Source organism: Natrix helvetica (assembly GCF_964273705.1).
Source record: "Natrix helvetica genome assembly, chromosome: 2".
NCBI classification, from domain to species: domain Eukaryota; kingdom Metazoa; phylum Chordata; class Lepidosauria; order Squamata; family Natricidae; genus Natrix; species Natrix helvetica.
In genome coordinates, this window is record NC_138552.1 from 93,119,860 (window position 1) to 93,133,303 (window position 13,444).

The 13,444-nt window shown below is 40.4% G+C and overlaps 1 long non-coding RNA gene across 1 annotated transcript in view; it reads right to left on the reverse strand.

The window, feature by feature from the left end:
* Positions 1-13,444, reverse strand: part of LOC309386015 — a 35,831-nt gene that overhangs the window by 19,020 nt on the left and 3,367 nt on the right. Inside the window, exon 2 of the long non-coding RNA XR_014174331.1 lies at positions 12,614-12,777. This is a non-coding gene — a long non-coding RNA (uncharacterized lncRNA). The remainder of the gene's footprint in view (positions 1-12,613; positions 12,778-13,444) is intronic.

Sequence of the window (13,444 nt, forward strand, 5' to 3'; positions counted from 1 at the left end):
ATGGGGAGGAACAGGCTCAAGCTCAATCCCTCCAAGACTGAGTGGCTGTGGTTTCCGTCATCCCGATTTGTACATCTTGTTCCATCTTTTACAATAGGGGGAGAAATTTTTAGCCCCCTCAGAGAAGGCTCGCAATCTGGGAGTCCTCCTGGATATGCGGCTTAGTTTAGAAGAACACCTGACGGCCGTGACCAGGGGGGCCTTTTACCAGGTTCGCCTGGTACGTCAGTTGCGCCCCTTCCTGGATCGGGATGCTCTGTGCACAGTCACTCATGCCCTCGTCCTTTCTCGCCTGGACTACTGCAATGCTCTCTACATGGGGCTGCCCTTGAAGAGCACCCAGAGGCTTCAGCTGGTCCAGAATGTGGCCGCCCGGGCTGTCATGGGGGTACCTAGGTGCTCCCATGTTACACTCCTTTTAGGCAGCCTGCACTGGTTGCCGGTTGTTTTCCGGGTGCGATTCAAGGTATTAATTATGACCTTTAAAGCACTCCATGGCTTAGGCCCAGGGTACCTGCGAGACCACCTACTGCCACCAGTAGCCTCCCACCGTCCAGTATGATCCCACAGAGTTGGCCTCCTCAGGGTGCCGTCGGCCAGACAGTGTCGGCTGGTGACCCCCAGGGGGAGAGCCTTCTCTGTGGGAGCGCCTTCCCTCTGGAATGAGCTGCCCCCGGAGCTTCGCATAATCCCTGACCTCCGGTCCTTCCGACGCACCCTAAAAAGTTGGCTTTTCCAGCAAGCCGGCCTGGCCTGTTAATTTTTAACTTATTTTTAATGTATTGTCTTTTAAATTCGATTTGGTTTTTTGGATATGGATTTAATTTTTTTTAAACTTTTGGGATGTATGTTTTTTAATGTTGTACGCCGCCCTGAGTCCTTTTGGAGAAGGGCGGCATATAAATCCAAACAAACAAACAAACAAACAAACAAGACTGAATGGGAGAAAAAAATGTTTGTAAGCACTTCACTAAACACTGAGGATGCATAATGAGGAAGTGACATTGAAACATTCTAGGATATTTTTCCCTCAATGTAACTGAACTATCTTATGTTGTATTTATAGCCTACAGTTAGAACATATAAGAAGCCTAATTTCTGTAGGTGTAGAAAAGGAGACATATGGAGTAGATACGTAAATGTTTTCTTCTGGCACAATCCTTGTATTATTCTCTCTTCGTGAATAAAATCAGATATAATTGAGTACAAGAAATCAGTTGGACCCCAGCATTTTGGACAATATTAATACTATATATTCATTTGGATCAAAATTTAGCAGAATGTTGGTTAGGAAATGTTTCTCCTCTTCTACATTCAAATGTTTTCATCAGCCAACCCCAAACTGAAAAGGTAGGAAATTCTCTGCTTGATAGAGCAAAGTGATTGTGCTTGGCCTTTGAAATGCCATGACATTCCACTGCTTGTAATGTTGGAGTCTGAATAAACTGGAAAAAAGATAATGGGATTTTTTTTCCTTCCAAAGTTCAGTTTATTTGAAAAGCTAATAACAGAAAGCATAAATGGAACCATAATTAACTGTGGAAATACAAATTGAGATTGGGTGTGTAAATTTACAAAACGATAGGCTGGTTGAATATAGATTCCTGAATAAGCATTTGTAGATTTACAAGGTTAGGTCTTAGATTGTTTGTTAGGTTGTGTAATTTCCCCATGTTTATAAGTGTGTGTTTGTATTCCTCTGGACTATGGTTTCCAATCAAAGTCAGTGGTTTGGAGGCACATTTACAGCTAATCCGCAACTTACAACCATTTCTTTAGTGACGATTTGAAGTTACAACCACACTGAAAAAAAGTGACATGACCGTTTTTGACTTTTATGACCATTGTAACTTCCTCACGATCATATGACCAAAATTCAGATTCTTGGCTCAAATTTATGACTGTTCCAGTGTCCCAGGATCATGTGATTAACCTTTTGTGAACGTCTGACAAAGTTCACAGGGAAGCCAGATTTCACTTTCACAACCGTGTTACTAATTTAACAAACTGAAGGGATTCGCTTAACAATTGCGGCAAAAAAGTTTGCAAATTGGAACAGGACTCACTTAACAACATAGCAACGTAAATTTTGGGCTCAATTGTAGTTGTAAGTTGAGGACTACCTAGAAGTCTCTTCACGCTACTGATTTTCAGTTCTTAACTGCATGACAATCTTAAAGATGAAAAACTAGAAAACGGCATTTCCTTCGTTCCTTCCCCACTCCCCGCCAAATGTTCAACTTCTACGTTATTGAAGGGAGCAAACTTTAAATATTGGGTCAGCAATCCAAGTGATTGATGCTTTGTTTCATTTAAGCAATGAGTTCCCTGAGGCATAAATCAGTGGCAAAGCCTTCATCTTTCAGATTGTAGGTGGAAATTCTTCTCTGTATAAGAAACAAAATCCCTATAAGAGAAACCAAGGTAAATTCTAGAAAATTAATGAGGGAAGTACCACCTTTATAGATTCCCCTTTTTTTTTTAAAGAAAACAATTTCAATTGCTGAGGTAAAAAGATTGCTTCAATATATACATTCTGTTGTGGCCCGCCAGCGGAGCTGATGGCAGACTCAAACAGTGAGGAGTTTGGGGAGGAACATGGGCCAGTCCTGGAGTCTGTGGAAGGCTCTGATGAGTGATCTGCGTCGGAGGCAGAGATGGAGCCAGGGCCATCCGACAATTATCAGCTGCCTTCAGAGACAGACATCAGTGGGGCAGAAGGACAGCTGGAGCCTGTTTTTGATGTGCGTATGCATAGAGCTGCCAGGAGAAGGAAACAGTTAAGGAAAAAGGGCCAACTCGGGAGAAAAGGCATAGGTGGACGGTAAATGGCCCCTCCCATAGGGAATAAAGAGGAGTGAAAGGGGAGTGGGGTTTGCAACTGGTTCGCTTAATTAGTGTGAAGATTTGTTCATGACCCTCAGAGACTCCTTGCCAAGTATTTTCTTGTACAGCATTGTGTTTGGAAGATATTGGCCTGGCAACTCTCCAAGCCTGATAAAGTCTGTGATTGTAAATTCACCCTTGAAAGACTGCTGGGACTTTGCTGGATGTGAATGAGAAGAATTCACATTAGCTTAATAAAAAAAGGACAAGGAATCTGCTTTGTGTCAGATTCACATAGTCAGAACACATTCAGACTATTCTGAGTTTGATAATTTTTATGGTGATTTTTCATACGCAGGATGAAAAATCTGCCCATCACATTCCATCTGAGCCAAAAGCTGCCTTATGACCATTTTTCACACTTGTAACAACCCCATTGTCCTCTTATCAAAATTCAGACATTTGGCAACTAGTTCATATTTATGACAGTTGCAGTATTCCGGGATCACGTGATCACTTTTTACAAGCTTCTGACAAGCAAAGTCAATGGGGGAGTCACTTAACAGCTGTCTTACTAACTTAACAGCTGCAATGGTTCACTTAACAACAGTGGCTAAAAAGGCCGTAAAATGGGGCAAAACTCACTTAACAATTGTCTCTCTTAATGAATTTGGAGCCCAATTGTGGTTGTAAGTTGAGGACTACCTGTATTCTGAAAACTTAAAAATCCTTACCAAAAATCAGGAATTTTAAAAGGATGGAATAAGAAAGATAGGAACTTCTCTGAAAGAGTCTTTGTTTCTCTGTGATGCATCCTTCTGTAGAATTGCTTTATCCAAACGTTGATCTGGAAGTTATAAAAAATGAAGGATAAAGCGATATTTGATACATAGTTTAAGTTAATTTCTATAGCTTCATTGAATTGTATAGACGCCATCTAGAATACGCTCCATATACTTTTTTCAACATGGAAGAAATTATTTAATCACATTTATATAGCTCCCCAGTGTTGGGATTCAACCGATGTAACAACCAGTTTGCTGAGCATGCACTTTGCACGCACGCATTGCATTTGAAAACAGCTCAAAAACGTATCACCTACTTCAGCCCTGGTGAGTAAAACAGCCAAGGCATGGTAATCCGCTCTGCCACGCCTATCAGCTGGGCTTCAAACAAAGGAAATATAGGCCAGGATAACTCAGGGGCAGGTGGGCAGGCCCACCTGATCATCGGAGCTAACCTGTTTTCTCTCAGCTGATCGTTGGAGCTACCGGTTCACCTGAACCAATCCAAACTGGCTAAATCCCACCCCTGTAGCTCCCCATCTGACGTATTATAGTAACTCTGGGTACTGTACATAATAAAATCCAAACACTGAAACACCATTCAAAAACAACCAATTCAAATTTTAAAAAGCTTTTAAAAAAGTTAATAAAACAAGATCAAAGACTTAATGGCAGAAAAGCACACATGTAGAGAAAAATTAAACGATGGTAAGATATTTCAGTCTACAAAGCAATGCTTGTTCTTACATTTATTATTTTTATATATCAGATGTATTGTCCCTGTCACTCATTACACTCTGCAAAAGGCGACAAAATAAACAATCCTCCACTGAGGAATTATCTCAAAATAGTATCCATGTGCCATGAACAAGCTTTTTTTAAAGTTTGTGCATGTGTTGTTTTATGTAGTCAAAATGCTTGTGTTTGCCAGACTGCCAGTCATTTATTTAAAGAGACACATTTGGGATGTATCTATTTACAATTCCCTCCCTCCAGGTTTTCCTTTACAATTCTTTTGGAATCTATTAGCTTTTGTGATATTGCAACATAAAGTAAACACGTGTACATATGGTTGTATATATTTTGTTCGCAGCTAGATTTATCTGGCCCAACTCCTACCATCTCCCTGCTTAATGTTGCACTTGGAAACAAAAGCAAACAGTTCATACCAGTGTGAATTTAGAGGCAGTGGTAAACAGCAGGGAAAGAAAAAGGAAGAGAAATAATTAACACCTATAAAAATATAATGAGATTGCCCTTTATTGTCTCCAATTAAATGTATAGATGTTCAGAGCTTCTGTTAGGAGGAACTTTTAGATCTTAACCTCCATTCCTCTCTATTTTCTTCACAACTGAATGTTAGGCTGTTATTTATGGAAATAAAGTTCTAACTGTCAACAATTGATATGAAGAAAATAAGCCTAAGGGAATTCAGGTGCTGGAGTGCTAAGGAAATGATTGAAAAATAATTAAAAATACAAGAAAAATCAAGAGCTGTCAGACCATAACAGCTAAGCGAAGGTGAGCCAGTTACTCTAGTACAGCCCTAAGAAGGAGGCAATGGCAACCCATTTCCAAAAATCTTCCTAAGAAAATTGCAGACTACTTCATGCAGTCACCAGGTGTCAATGCCCAAAAGTACTAACTATCTATCTATCTATCTATCTATCTATCTATCTATCTATCTATCTATCTATCTATCTATCTATCTATCTATCATCTATCTATCTATCTATCTATCTATCTATCTATCATCTATCTATCATCTATCTATCATCTATCCATCCATCCATCCATCCATCCATCCATCCATCCATCTATCTATCATCTATCAGAGACTGTTTAGTCTCTTAAAAACCTCCAGTAATGGAGTGCCACTATTTCTGAAAACAAGCTGGTTAATTGTCCTCATTGCTAGGAAGTTTCTTCTTAATTCCAGGTTGCTTCTCTCTTTGATTAGTTTCCAACCATTGTTTCTTGTCCTGCCCTCTGTTGTGTTGGAGAATAATTTGACTCCCTCTTCTTGGCGCCACAAATACTGCTATCATGTCACCCCTAATTCTTCTTTTCTTTAGATTAGCCAGACCCAAAACCTGCAGCTATTCTTCATATGGTATAGTCTCCAGGCCTTTGAACATCTTAGTTGCTCTTCTCTGAACTTTTTCCAAAGTTGCAATATCTTTTTTGTAGTATGGTGACCAAAATTGGTTGCAGTATTCCAGGTGTGGTCTTACTAGGGTTTGGTAAAGCGGCACTAATACTTCATGTGATCTTGATTTTATGCAGCTGTCTGTCTGTTTATCATCTATCTTTCTGTCTATCTATCTATCTATCTGTCTGTCATCTATCTATCTACCATGTTTTCTCCAAAATATGACCTACCCTGAAAACAAGCCCTAGCCCCATTTTCAGGTCCATGCTTAATAATAAGCCTTACTCCCAAAATAAGCCCCAGTTAAGCTCTGCCCACCATCTGTTGTACAAGGTGGGATGAGGTGCAGGCATAAAAATCAAGCTAGGGCAGGGGTGAGGGGATAGAGCTGCCCCATGTGCCCACACTCACCTTAGGACTGCCGTAGCCAGGCCTCCCATGCCCCAACACCTGTCGTACTGCTGTCTGACTTCTGCAGCCGCTTGCAGCCAGATGCCACATGGCACATCACACCAATGTCACTGCTCGCAGCAGGACGCCACATGGCTCATCGCGCTGGTGCTGCTACTCGCAGAATGCTGTGAGCCTCATTAGGCTGGTGCTTCCGCTTGCACGCGCAATGGCACATGGCACCAAGCAGCCTCTCGCCATGAGCAGCGGCACCAGCACAACAAGTGATGCGGCATCTGGCAACATCACGACAGGTGTCAGGTCATGGGAGGCGCAGCTGCGGTGGGCCTAAGTTAAGCAGGTAAGACTTTCCCTGAAAATAAGACCAGGTCTTATTTTGGGGCTGAAAATAAAATAAGACCGGGTCTTATTTTGGGGAAAACTGCCTGCCTGCCTGCCTGCTTATCTATCTATCTATCTATCTATCTATCTATCTATCTATCTATCTATCTATCTATCTATCTATCTATCTATCTTCTATCTATCATCTATCTATCTATCTATCTATCTATCTATCTATCTATCTATCTATCTATCTATCTATCTATCTATCTATCTCTATCATTCTATCTATCTATCTGATAGATGAAAAAGCTGCAGTAAGTCCTACATTGTATCTTGGTCACCCACTGTACCATTTTTATTTAGAGTAAAGAACATAAGTTTCTCCATTCTCAGACTTGCAGCAAAATCAAAAAAAAAATAAAAAAATAAGAAAGCTTTGTTGGAGATTGCACCGCTCCAAATTTTTTCACTGTTTGGCAAAATCAAAATAAGACATAAAGAACAAGCTCCAGTGCATAAAACTCTGCAAAGTAGCTGATGGAAGGTGAATTTAAGGATTGTAAAGCAGCCTTCAGCTGTCTTTTGAACTTGAAGCTACACTATGTTTCCTTAGGCAATTACCAATCTTCTCTTGTGGAAAGGGCCTGGAAAATATATTTTTCTTCCTATCTATGAACAATCAATAGATGAGAATGGAGTCTCAAAAACTCCAGTATTGCAAGAAAACATTTTTAACTCACAAAGAAATTTCTTGCCCAAGAAATTGTGACAGAAAACAGCCTGCCATTTTGATGTTTGACATATCATGAATTGTAGATACGATAATTGTTAAGCAGAGGTTCCCTGAGAGTTGAAATTTACTTGGAAGGTGAAAAGTTTGAGAAAGGCCAGGCTAAACCAAAGCAGATCTACCTAAGCTAAGCTAACTGAGCTGCCGGTAATGAAGAGTATTACATGAACTTTGTGTCTATCAATATTGTTTTCTTGAGATTTTTTTTTAAAAAAATCTGTGGATGTTTTTATAATCACAGCGCTTTTGGGTGGCTTGAACTACAATCCCATCTGAACCTAACCTTTTGAAGTTACCTGAACCTGATAATCATTGCCATGCTTTGTGGCCAGCAGCTGGGGAGGTGGGGGGGACGACATTTGGCAGGAAAGTAATGCCTTTTCTTTCTCATAATTGTTTTATTTGTTAACTGCTCCTTGAAGCACAAGAGAAACTGCATAAATTAGTTTTCTATGAGGACACAGAAATAAATTTCAGAGTTCTGATCCTGCATGAATAACCTCATACCTGTTCAAATAAGAGAAAGTGAAAAGCTACAGTAGATATAGCCATCAACAATGGAAATCATCATTCATTACTTGGAAGAGGAAGACAATTGACATCATCCTCAAAGCAGTATTGTTTGTTTTTTTAAGTTTAAGAAAAATGTATTTTGAGAAGTGGACAATATAAACCTTTTATTTCTGCTCTTGTAACTACCTGCAATAAAATGAATAAACATTTACTATTCAATTTTAACGCTTGTGAATTTTTCTGCATTTTATATTCTTTAATCGCTTCCCATCATCTGTAAGAAAGAATAATGCGTTCCCTTGGAGAGATTGCTGCACAAACCTATTGCTAACACCAGGTGTCACTGCTAACTCATTCCAGTTATTTGTTAATTTGGACCACTGGGAAAAGTCACTGTTTAATATCAGAGAATTATGAGTGAGAAGAATTCTGAAATAGCAATGGCACTTAGACTTATATACTGCTTCACAGTGCTTTACAGCTGCTCTAAGTGGTTTACAGAGTCAGCATATTGCCCCCAACAAGCTGGGTCCTCAGTCATATGGGACATGCTTGCCCATATGACTAAGGGGGCAGTTACAACCTTTCTGGGTTTGACTGATGACTCACAACAACATGCTCTTTTACTAGAAAGCATGTTGCTTCCATGGAGAAATTAAGCTATAACAAATGGATTAAGGAAATCTGTAATCCCTGTCTCTAGGCTTCTGAATTCCTGTAAGCACAACTATGTATCTATCCAACCAACCTACTTTTTATACACATTGAGTGACTGTAAAAATTATTACAATGCAGAAGTGGGCTGCTGCCGGTTTGGACCGGTTTACCCAAACCGGTTGTTCCGATTCTGCACAGTTCAGAAAACCGGCAAATTGGACCACCGGCTGCCCCCGCTCGTTTTTCAGGCTGTTTTCAGGCTGTTTGGGGGGCTGTTTTCATGCCGTTTTTCAGACCCAAAACAGCCTGGAAATGGCCCAAAAGAGATGGCTGCAAAGGGAACAGAAGCCGGGTGAGTCGGACCCAGACGTGTCCCAGATCTCCTTGTCCCAGAAACAGCAACCTCACACTCTTCCCCTCTGCTAGCCCCCTTCTCCGCATGGGATCGCCCAGCAATGGAGGCGGAGAGGGAGAAGGGGGCAGCGTTTCTCTGTGCTCCTGTTTCTGTGTGGCACTTTCCCCTCAATGCTAGCGGCTGCCACTGCCCCCTTCTCCCTCTCCGTCTCCATTGCTGGGCGATCCCATTTGAAGAAGGGGTCTAACAGAGAGGAGAGAGTGCGAGGTTGCTGCTGCTGGGATGAGAGGATCAGGGAAGCGTCTAGGTCCAGCTTACCCAGCTTCTCTTTCTCTCCTAGCCAGCTTTCCCAGTCTAAAGCAAGAGTTCATGTACTTCCTTTTCCTGGACTTTCTTCATATTTACAGGGCAATTCCTGATTACTCATAGGCTGCTAAGAAGATGGAAAGCTGACAGCCCAGATTCAAAACCCAAATGCCACCCAATGGGAAGAGCTTCTGTTCCTGCCCCAGCTCCTGCCCACCTAGCAGTTTAAAACATACAAATGCAAGCAGATTAATAGGTAGCACTTTGGTGGGAAGGTAACAGCATTCCATGCACCTTTGGCATATAGCCACGCCGGCCACATAACCCTCAGAAAATGTCTTCAGACAATGCTGGCTCCCTTGATCAAGAAACAGAGATGAGCACCGCACCTTAGAGTTGGACACCACTGGATAGGGGAAACATTTACCTGATAAGAAGATGAACTCCCAATTTTGCCTAGGCTTTTCCCAAGTTCACTCATGCTTTGTTCTTAAAAAACTGAACCCTTTCCACAGTATCTCTGACAGAGGGAGCAGTGGGATATGTGTGAATTTGTCAACAGGTATGTGGGATACAGTCACTACACATCTGTTTAATATTTAGAATATCTTGGAAAACAGGCTAGGTTGAGACTGGGATTAGCCCAAGATTTTCTTTTTGAGCTTCAGTTGAATAGGGAGTCAACTTGAGTGCCACAACCTGATTTACAATTCAATATTATACCTTGTCAAACGAAATGAATTGAAATCTTGTAAATTATATCTTATTGACATATTGAACCTACTAAAGACAACTGTAATAATAGTGAGCTTCTTCTGTAGTGGTTCACTTTTCAGGAAATAGGAAACTCCAAAATCAGGGTATGTCAAACTCCAAAATCAGGGAAAATTTAAAAGAGGAGAAAGTCTAATAAATGTGCAAGCTGCATTCTGGAAATAGCAGTCGATAGATTTAGTAGCTCCTGATAGCACATCCAGAAGAAATAATATCTTTCTCTCTTTACTGTATGTATGTATGTATGTATGTATGTATGTATGTATGTATGTATGTATGTTCGTTCTTGGCAGAGCATTGATAGGCCTTAGTGGAGATATGCAGTATGTATTTAAAAAGTAATAATATAAACAATGTGGATAAATATAAAACTATTAAAGTTTGTGTGATTTTCCTACTATATCTTTGATATAGAAATTGAAATTGATACTGATATGCATATAACAGCAATCTCTTATCAACTCCTATATACTTCAGCAGAGGGAAGGGACCAAAAACTATTATACAGTTGATAACATTTAATTAGGAAAGATGTATTATGCAAATATATTATGCTGATATTGCCTTTCTGCATCTCCCTTGTCCAACCTATGTCTACCCAACATTCACAGTTCAACTTTACCTGATATTGCCATTACCCGTGTAGTTGATTATTTTCTCTAAGAAATGCCTTTTAAAACCACCTGCAGAAATAAACCAGGAAGGCAGCAAAAGTTGTGAATTAAAAAAGAAAAACACAATAGCAAATATTTTCTCAGCAGATATGCAAAGTACATGCAATAAATACAAAGTGCCTCTCTTTCTCTCCTCTCTCCCCATCTTTTTCCTTCCTTCCCACTTTTATCTTGAACATAATTTTTAAGTATTTAACATTCAGTTTAAAAAGACTGTGACCTGATATGAAACATATGCATCTTGCAGAAGTTTCCCCCCCCCTCTTAACATAAAATGCCACCCTTCTGAGAGAGAGAGGAAAGCCATTATATGGGCTCGTGAAAACCTTTCCCAGATGTAAACAGTAATCGAGTTGGAAGGGACCTTGGAAGTCATCTAGTCTAACCCCCTGCTCACGCAGGAGACCTGTACTAGGTATCTGAACCGCCAAACTGCTGGCCTTTCTGATCGACAAGCTCAGTGTCTTAGCCACTGATCAATCCCAGCTTGCAGAATAATTGAAATGATACGTATTAAGAGTTGCTGTGAACGAGTAGGCAGCTACATAAATTTTATAAACAAATGAACAAATAAATAAATAAATAAATTCCATCATAATTAAGGACCACAGGTTTAAGGAGATTCATCTGAGGTCAACGTGATTTATGCAATCACGATTCCCTTTTTCATGATTTCCAGATCACAGCTGCTAACAATTAACCATGGCTTCTTGCCACTGACTCAAAAATTGTAGCCCAAATCCTAAAATAATTTTAACATGTTTCAGAAATAACTTCCCAGTCCTCAGAAAATCCTGATGGAACTGTTTTACACCTTTTTTCTTGCTTTGGCACCTGATCACCTAAAAGATTTTAAGTATATAGCTTGCCACTAATCTAAAATTCTCTCCCACAATCAATCACTGGCTGCTATGACACTTTTTGTGGCAAAGATTTATTACTTCCTTAACTTCTTCCCTCCCTCTAAAAAATCCTATGTCTGATTCTGGCAATGTGGACCTAAGGGAAAAATTGTGTGGAAGATGTGGAAGTTATTTTGTTTTTTAATGATCAATATATTTCACATAATATATCTCAGTATGATAACAGAATATTCTATTACAGTTGTGAACTTGTCCCCTCAGCGGAATAAAAATCCAAAGACCTGGATGGATAATAGAGTTGGGTTAAAACTGAATGGAAAAGATTTATGGAGAGGGCTATTGTCTCACTGTATGGAAGGCTATTCAAAAGGAATGAACAGATGTTGCTGAGTTATAGCTGTATGTTGAAAAATGCAATAAGAGTTAATCAATACAAACTAATGTTGCATAGTTTGAAACATCTCTACATATTTAATACAGTATTCTCAATCCATTAATAATGCTCTTCTGTACATATTTAATAACTTCATTCAACCATCTACTTGTCATCAGATCACCAGCTTAGCGAAAAATGTAATTTCAAGTGGGTTTCTTATTCCTCATGATAATTATTACTAAGCACTCTTATCTACCCTTGACATGTTCTTAGGTAACTGCTTTCAACATAAGGTTTTATCAGACAGGTTGATGAAGAGTCATCTTGCATGATGGTGCGGAGATCCAATCTCCAAGCTGCTTTTCCACAAAACATTTCCACACAGACAATTTTTCCAGAAGCTTCTAAGTTTCTTTCTTTCCCATGTTATCAGTTTCTCCAGGTTACACGTAACACCTGCTAATTCTCAGAGCCAGCCATCTTCTGCCTGAGGCTAAAACCATGATAACATCACGGGTGGGCTTCAAAAATTGCAGCAACGGGTTCGCTGCCCTGTTGCTGGCTGGGTGTGGCCATGTGGGCATGACCTAGTCGGCCTCCTGCACCATGGGGGGGGGGGGAGAAAGGATTTTTTGCCCTACCCAGGCTCTGGAGGCTTTCCTCAAGCCTCCAGGAGGGCAACAACTGCTTCCCCCGGGTTCCGGAGGCCATCCGGAGGCCAGAAACAGATCAATTTCTGGACTTCCGAAACCTTCAGTAGGCCCATTTCCCCCCCTCCCTGAGCCTCTGTACAGGGGTTGCACTTACCTGGCATGATGACTGGGCCATGGGGAGGGGAGGGGTGGGCGTGGCCAGCCAGGAGTGGGATTTGGATGTTCGCTGAACCACACAGAATCTTCGCTAGAGGATCTCCGAAACCTGTGCGAACCCCCAGCAGTCCATCCCTGGATGACATTCTTTCCTCTGTCTACCTGTAGAAATCAAAAATCAGTTTTTGTCCATGCTTGCTGTGGTCCCATGCTTGTTAAATGTTGCTTGGTCCATCCTGTGATGGGATGTCTTTGCCTGCAGGAGTTTTTGTAGAGGAGAAGATCTTTGCAAGAAAGGAAGTATTTTGTAGATCTAGAAGACTAACAGAAAAAAAAACTTATTATCCAATCCGTAGATCACTTAAAAATGAACTTTGTATGTGTGTGTAAAAGTCCTTTGTCCTTTGCTTAAAAAATAGTCTCTAGACAAGTAATCTTACATTAATAGCCGGAATAGGGATTACATGTCCTATTCTTTGCTTCCAAGGATAGAAATAACTTGAGCATATGAGGCGTCTACTATATAATTGCAGTGCCTTATTTCCGGCATTTTAGGTAAAATCCATATGATAGCAAGAAAGTCCAGTTTCCTCTTGAAAAAAAAAGCACCTTTGGGACAATCATGGCCTGGATGACTGATAATCTTCATAGACATACAATATCAACTTCCATTTCTAATTCTTGCTGTCTTTTTTTTTTACTATCTCTGCTCTTTCCAAGAAAACAAAGGAAAAGAGAAACATCTCTGCAATATATTTTGGTTAATAATACTGTACTTCAAGACCTCCATGTGGAAGAATCAAAGGAAGCTGGGCTTTGGGTGTTATGT